Consider the following 8,631-nt stretch of genomic DNA (forward strand, 5'->3'; position numbering starts at 1 on the left):
AGCAAGAGTTGGCAGGTACACTGGATGCTTCGATGACAATGCATGTTCTCAAGGTGGAGATGCCAGAGCTGGCCACATCAGGGAGGGCTTGTGGGGGTGGGGGTGGGGTGGTGAAGACTGGAGTCTTCTGGGACATCCCCTCCAAACTCTGAGCACGTGAGAGTCTCTGAGCTCTCCTCACTCAGGAAGATGCACAAGCCTTGGCCGGCCCCTGGGAGTTTGGAGGCTGCATTTTCCTTCCTTGAAAAGCCTGGTCTCATCTGTTCACGGGCATGCGGAAACTGCTGGGTTTGAGTTGAGCTCAGGGCCAGGAAGGACTTTCCAGTCTGCATCACAGGCCGATGTCAATGTTGAATTTTTCCCGAACCCAGGATTTGGTAAACTGACTGTCAAAGACCCACACCGACTCTTTCATGCTCTTGGCAATGGCTTACTGCTAAGACACTTCCCCACATGACTAGAGGGACTTCTCTCTGTTTACTGAGAGTGAAGCCAGGCACAGACCTTTCCTCCTAAAATCCCATCCTTGGCCCCACCAATGATCAGCTGAACTGTTTTGTCCCCACTGATCGACAGGAACACAGAGCTTGTGAATGGAGCTTAAGTAAGCTTCTCTCCTTACCATGACCCCTGGACCCAGGTCCATATCTGGCCTGATGGAGCGACGGGTCCTCCTGACCTGAGGGTAGGGGGAGAGTCTCTGGTCTGTGGTCCTATCACGTGACCTCCAACCTTTAGCCCTTTATCCCATGTCTCTTGCCTCCCATCCCTTCCAGGGATTGTAATAGCCCCCTCCTCCAATTACAGGAGGGCCCTCCCCCCACTGCAATAGCGACCCTGCCCCACACCTCTTGTAATGTCCTTTAGAATCAAGTCTTTACTGAAGGTTGGACTGTTTCTGACACCAGTTAGGTACTCCGGAGAGCACTGAGGGGTCCTGAAAGCCCCTGCATCTGGGGTGGGGGACCCTTCTGCACTCAGCAGTCCCTGACCCACCTGTGGGGGCCTATAGAGACAGTGATGGGGGTGCCAAGGGGCTCTGGCCAGCGTGGGAATCAGGTACCTGACTACTGCAAAAACTCTGAGTCCTGACCAAGGACACTGGAAGAAGCATTTTCCGTCTTGCTCAAGGCTGACGTGAGGGGTCCCATTGTAAGGGGTTTTGTCGAAGTCTCTTTTAGGGGAATCTAATTCTCAGGAGCACGGCATGCCCTCCCTCTTCATCCACTCATGGTGAGTCCCCTGATCTTAGTCCGCTAACTTCAGGCAGAAAAGCCAGTCTGCTGGAGTTTCAGTGTGGTCTTGAGAAGACTTTCTTCCCTGTCCCCCAGCTCTACCGCAGCATCCCTTCTGGGTGACAGAGGTGACCTCTGCAGATGGAGAGCAGCCCTGGGAGATGCCTGCCTGACCCTGTGGAGACGGTGGAGGCACAGAGGATGCCCAACATCTATGACGTCTAAACACATCTAACCTCGTCCCGGGGGGTGTCAGGAACCCTGGGGGATGGGCAGGAACTCTGCTATCCGAGGGCAGCTGGGAGACCTCAGTCACAGGACACTCACCTTAACCCTCTCATCTAGATGAGGAAAGTAAAGATGGCCTCACCAGGTTCTCAAAGGTACCAGGAGACCAGAAGTGTTTCCCTCTTCCTTCCTTCTCATCCTCCAAGGCTCCGGGTAACACCTCTTCCAGGAAGCCTTCCTGGCCAGCTCAGCCCACTCTGGACAGTCCTCCACAGCCGACAATGGCTGCAAACAGTGAGGTGAGAGTAAGGAGGTGTGACTGGGCCCCTGGGCGCTGGTTCAGCCATCTGGCCACTGAGAGCAGACACAGAGTGTTCTTCATCTGACATCCCCCCATGGGCCCGGCCTGGTGCCGTGTGGTTTTGCAATGAGTGCTGATCAACTTGGCCTCCTCTGGTGTCTCTGGTGAAATTCGTTAATGAGCATTGGTCAGTGTTTTCGAGAATTTTGGGGATGCTTAGTCGAAGGCACTCAGACAGTGGGGCTCAGACCACTGTCTGTCTTTGATAATTGAATCCCCCATCTATTTCCCATCCATGCCCACCGTATGGTCTTCTTTTGCAGTATCTCCACTCCAACCCAGCCCGTGACCATCAGAGAGGACTCTGGTTTTTTATTGTCCTCATTTTCTGCAGATGGCCTGCACACTTCATAAGCGTTAAGCATGACTTATCACCAGCCCCAGCGACCCCACAGTCACGTAATGATAGGATAACCGTCATTACACCGTGACGGTTTGATGGGCTGAGCAGCAGGAGCCGGTGATGCAGCATGGCCAGGGTCAGACACCTAGCCCAGCCGCTGCCCTGAGAGGGCGCAGGGCCTGGGGGCCTCCGTGCTGTCTGTGCCCTGGCTGGGGTGGTGAAGGTGCCCTCTGCTCTGAGGTGTGGAACCAGGGTGCAGGTGGTGGGCTGGCAATGCAAGGTCACTATACTAACTTCCTGCAGCTGCTTAGCCAAATTACCCCCGGCTGGAGGCGCTCAGCATCAGACGCTTATCATCTGACAGTTCTGGAGACCAGAGACCAAAATAGAGGTGTGGGCAGGCTTGGTGTCCTCCAGGGCTCCAAGGGTGCATCTGGTCCAAGTGTCGCTCCCAGCTTCCGGTGTTGCTGGCCATCCTTGGGGTTCCTTGGAGAGTAGGTCTAGTACCCTGACCTCTGCCTCTGTGGTTACCTGGCTACCTTCTCTGAGTCTGTCTGTGTCCCTCCTCCTCTTACATGGACATCGGTCATGAGATTTAGCATCCACCCTGATCTGGTGTCAGGGCTTCCCTGATAGCTCAGTTGGTAAAGAACCTGCCTGCAATTCAGGAGACCCTGGTTTGATTCCTGGGTGGGGAAGATCCACTGGAGAAGGGATAGGCTACCCACTCCAGTATTCTTGGGCTTCCCTTGTGGTTCAGCTGGTAAAGAATCCATCTACAATATGGGAGACCTAGGTTCGATCCCTGGATTGGGAAGATCCCCTGGAGAAGGGAAAGGCTACCTACTCCAGTATTCTGGCCTGGAGAATTTCATGGACTATACAGTCCATGGGTTCTTAAAGAGTCGGACACGAATGAGTGACTTTCACTTTCTTTCTGATCTGGTATGACCTCATCTTAACTTCATTACGTCTGCAAAGACCCCATTTCCAAATAAGGTCACAAACACAAGTTCTGTGGACATGAACTCTGGAGTCACTATCAACTCCAGTGGAGTTACTGAGTCCAAATTTAGCCCCAGCACTGACTCCTGAGCCTGCATCCCTGCCTCCCTCCTTCCTGTAGATGCAGGCCCCCCAGTCATTCTCTCTGTCCACTGGCACCTGCAGAAGCTAGATGGATGGAATGCCCTCTCCATGTCCCCACGGTGGGCTGACCCTGGTTAAGGCAGGGGCCCCACTGAGAGTCCTCTCTGTGTTGGTCCGGCTTCCTGGTCCTTCTGTGGGACCCTCTGGCTTTGGAGGAAGAAAGACACAGTCTATTTCTGACCAAGGGAGTCTGGAGACCCTCCCAGTGGAGAATTGCTGGCAAGACAGAGTTGAGTCCAAGAAGCCAGGTCTGACCATGGGGAGGAGAAATATACAGGCGGATAAGTGAGAAAGAGATGGTAAGACACTGCTGGAAGTAACAGAGTCCCTTAAACAGGAAGCTAAATCGGAAAGTCTCTAGCTGGACTTGCCTGATGGTCCAGTGGTTAAGAATACTCCTGCCAATGCAGGAGATAAGGGTTCAATCCCTGGTCCAGGAGGATTCCACATGCTGAAGGGAAACTAAGCCCATGCACCACAAATACTGAGCCTGTGCTCTAGAGGCTCGGAGCCACAACTACTGCAGCCTGCCTGTCTGAGAGCCTGGGCTCTGCAACTAGAGAGTAGGCCCTGCTCGCCTCAACTAGAGAAAGCCCACTTGCAGCAACGAAGACCCAGCAGGCCTAGATCTGATAAATAGAGTGCCTGATGAACTATGGAATGAGATTCATGACAGTGTACAGGAGACAGGGATCAAGACCATCCCCATGGAAAAGAAATGCAAAAAAGCAAAATGGCTGTGAAAAGAAGAGAAGTGAAAAGCAAAGGAGAAAAGGAAAGATATAAGCATCTGAATGCACAGTTCCAAAGACTAGCAAGAAGAGATAAGAAAGCCTTCCTCAGCGATCAATGCAAAGAAATAGAGGAAAACAACAGAATGGGAAAGACTAGAGATCTTTTCAAGAAAATTAGAGATACCAAGGGAACATTTCATGCAAAGATAAATAATTAATTAAACAAAGGAAGTATCTAGCTGGTGGGAAAAGAAGCCAAAGCTGGCCTGATCCTGCTTGGGGAGGCAGGGGGACTGTGGTGGTTCCTCCTGGACCATCACAGAGTTCATGGCACATCAGTGTCAGGCAAGGCCACCCCGAGACCAGGTTCAAGCACACTCAAAGATGTCCAAACCATAGACTGACCATCACCCTGACCCTGAGAGACGGGTGACCACTGCTTCTTTACCAGTCACACGTGAGCCTCACTCCGGCTCCAGTCTTCTATAAAGCTGGTGAAGATCCACAATCACTGAACGATCACCATGCCCCGTTAGAATCTGACCCAGAGCAAAGCCCGGATTCCCACCCCAGATCACGAAGTACAAGCCCAAACCTATGATATGCTCTTCCTCACACCTTCTTGCTGAGACACTCCGTGGCTTCCATGTGGGTGATCCCCTAGTTGCAGTAAGACCACAAACTCAACCTTATCTGAGTCCTCAGTGTGTTCCCAGCAGCCCTCATTGGCTAGGTCTTGGCCCAGGATGTTAACCAGAGTTACCACCATGAGTGGTCTTTTGCAGGCAAGGAACGCAAAGCTTTTATGTGCATTGTCTCACATTATTTTTCCACATCAAACCTGGAAGTAGTTATTTAATACTGTGAGGTGGGGAACCGAGGCATGGAGGAAATTGTGTTTTGGTTGTGTGTATTGACACCTGCTTGTGTATTTGTACCCATTTCTGCTTGTGTGCATCTCTATATCTGGTATCGATGTCTATGTGCATCATCTACGTGGACTTCATCTGTGTGTATGCCTGTAACTGTATCATGTCTATACCCACATCTGTATCTGCATCTCTATTGCTACCTTGACCTCTGGCTCTGTATCTGCCCCTATCCATATCTAATTGTGGATATCTACGTTTGTATATGCATTTTCAATTTCATCAGCAATTACAAATGAGGAAGCTGAGGCCCAGAGCTGTTACAGAGCCCACCCAAGGGCATCATTAGTGAGCTGTGGATCCAGACAGTCTGGCCCTCAAGCCTGTGTGTCGGCCATGGGATGTGTCCCCATGCCTAGAACTGTGACCCCCACATAGCAGGTGCTCAATAAATCCCTGCGGGCTGAACAAATGGAGGAATGCATGGGAGAATTCTTGGCTTCTCGAACAGAAACTGCTAGAAAACAATGTCAGACTTTATTTTGGGGGGCTCCAAAATCACGGCAGATGGTGATCGCAGCCATGAAATTAAAAGTCGCTTACTCCTTGGAAGGAAAGTTATGACCAACCTAGATAGCATATTAAAAAGCAGAGACATTACTTTGCCAACAAAGGTTCGTCTAGTCAAGGCTATGGTTTTTCCAGTGGTCATGTATGGATGTGAGAGTTGGACTATAAAGAAAGCTGAGTGCCGAAGAATTGATGCTTTTGAACTGTGGTGTTGGAGAAGACTCTTGAGAGTCCCTTGGACTGCAAGGAGATCCAACCAGTCCATTCTAAAGGATCAGTCCTGAGTGTTCTTTGGAAGGACTGATGCTGAAGCTGAAACTCCAGTACTCTTCACACCTCATGTGAAGAATTGACTCATTGGAAAAGACCCTGATGCTGGGAGGGATTGGGGGCAGGAGGAGAAGGGGATGACAGAGGATGAGATGGCTGGATGGCATCACCGACTCGATGGACATGAGTTTGGGTGGACTCCGGGAGTTGGTGATGGACAGGGAGGTCTGGCATGCTGCAATTCATGGGGTTGCAGAGTCGGGCACGACTGAGCGACTGAACTGAACTGAACTGAACAACTCTTAGGAGAGCACTTTAATAATATCCAGTGAAATTGGAATATTCATATTCTACAGCCTGTAACATCGCTTTCAGGGGTACAAGCAAGGGAAACAATGACGGGTGGGCACAGGACATGAAGGGGTATTCATCGCAGTGCTGTCCCCATGTGTGATGGTGTGAAATGTCCAGGGACATGAGGGTTTGCATAAATAAATGATGGTGCTCAGTAAGGAGATCCAACCAGTCCATCCTAAAGGAAATCAACCCTGAATATTCATTGGAAGGACTGATGCTGAAGCTGAAGCTCCAACACTTTGGCCACCTGATGTGAAGAACTGACTCATTGGAAAAGACCCTGATGGTGGGAAAGATTGAGGGCAGGAGGAGAAGGGCATGACAGAGGATGAGATGGTTGGATGGCATCACCAACTCAATGGACGTGAGTTTTGAGCAAACTCCGGGAGACATTGAAGGACAGGGAAGACTGTTGCACTGCAGTTGGGGTCACAAAGAGTCAGACACGACTGAGAGACTGAACAAAAATGCATAAACTATAGTGATATGGGATATTTACCAATTTGAATGGATCTCAGAATTACATGCTTTAAAGAAAGCAAGTTGCAAAGAGATTTGTTAAGATTAAAGGCAAAAGAAGAAGAGGGCAGCAGAGGATGAGATGGTTAGGTGGTATCACCAATGCAACAGATATGAATTTGGGCAAACTCTGGGAGACAGTGAAGGACAGAAGAGCTTGGTGTGCTGCAGTCGCAAGGAGCTGGACACAACTTAGCGACTAAACAACAACAACGATAAAGAGGTCATTATGATAGTGTGTTATTTACGAAAAGTTATAAAGCACTACTACTAATATCAGGTTGGGCAGATCCCCTGGAGAAGGGAAAGGCCAAAAAAAAATGTATATATGTGTATATATATGGCATTTATGTATTTCTATTTAGATATGTATATTTACACATTTAGAGACAGCAAGAACAAGATGGAGAAAGAGAAGAGAGACTGAGAGAGAGAGACAGAGGGAATAAAAATGTGGACAGGAGAAAGTGGTCAACTTAGGCAGGTGGAGGCTGGGTTGCTGGAACCTCCAACTCTACTGGCAAAACAACTCTACAAATAGCAAAACATGGACGTGATTTTCCCATTGGGTGCAGGTACCAGAGTGTCTGTTACATTGGTCTTTCTTTGCGCTTTTAAGCTTTCTGTACAAAGAACCTGTAAGAGAGGGCACCCCTCAGAGTAGTGGGGGAAGCGGGAACGAGCTTGGTGGGAGGCAGCTATGCAGAAACCTGGAGACAGAAAACCTGAAGGATTTTTAGTTTTTTATAAATGAGACAGGAAGGTACTGAAGTTAATGAGCAGAAGGGGTGGAGGGGAAGAGATGCATCTTTTAAATCTCACTCTTTTCTCCACGTGGTGATCAAGTAACAGGCTCTGTCTGATTCCTGGGGGCCAATCCCCTAAATTACTGCAAACGAGGGCTTACAGCAGCAGCTTTATGCCTTTACAGTCTGGAGGCCAGAAGCCCCAGGGGTCTGCAGGGCTGTGCTCCCTCTAAAGTCTCTAGGGGACTACCCTTCCTGCCTCTTCCAGCTTCTGGTGTCCCCAGGTGTTTTTTGGCATCTGGCTGCATCCTTCCAGTCTCTGCCTGCATCTTCACGGGGCCGTCCTCCCCACCGCGTGTGTCTGTGTCTAAATCTCCTTCTTATAAGGACACCAGCCATTAGAAACCAGTAAAGGCCTCATCTTAACTAGTGACATCGGCAACCACTCTATTTCCACTCAGTAAGGTCACATTGTGAGAGCCTGGGTGGACGTGATTTGAGGGGACAGAGTTCATCCCAACACTCAGGCTCGGGGAAACAGAAGGTGGTTCATGAGGCAGCAGTGGCCCAGGAGGGCCAACTCCAGCAGGGTGGCATATGGCTTTGGGATGTGGGGATTCCACACATACTGGGGGGTTGCATGGTCAGGACTTGGATGTGTGGAGAGGGGTGAGAAAGTGACCTGGGATTGCCAAGACCCAATGGGGTGGGGCCCCAGGCAGCACCTCTCTTCTTAAAGCAGGGGCTCACCTCTCTCAGGGACTCAGGCAACGAACGTGGGAGATGGAGCAGAACAAGGGGTCTCTGGACACTCCCTTCTAACTGTGTCTCCAGGTCTCATCTCCCAGTGGAGATGAGTCTCTCTGTTCAGTCCTGCCTGAGGTCTGAGGCGGGGTGCATAGCTCTGCTGCTGCTTTTATTGAAACATTGTTTCCTGGCAAATGTCCAAGGCTTAGGTGAAGCAGGCTTCCCTTGCTAGCTTGGAAAATAGAGGTCTATGTCACTGGCAGGGCTGGGAGTCTCACACACCCACCCAAATAGTCAGGATCTGGGAGGCAGGGCATTAATGACATAAATGAGCCACTATGCCCAAGATGCTCTGGAACTGCTGAGGTGACACGCAAGAGGACAATTGTTTCTGGGGGCAGGGGTGAGGACTCGGCAGGCTCCCTCTCTCCAGTAGAGACAGAGACACTGGAGCACTTACAGAGGATGCACCGCTGGGGTGGCAGGCCCTGGCACCTGGCTGT

This window comes from Bos grunniens, chromosome 16 (genome assembly GCF_055505025.1).
Source record: "Bos grunniens cultivar Pamir isolate PY7600 chromosome 16, Bosgru_T2T1.0, whole genome shotgun sequence".
Lineage (NCBI taxonomy): Eukaryota > Metazoa > Chordata > Mammalia > Artiodactyla > Bovidae > Bos > Bos grunniens.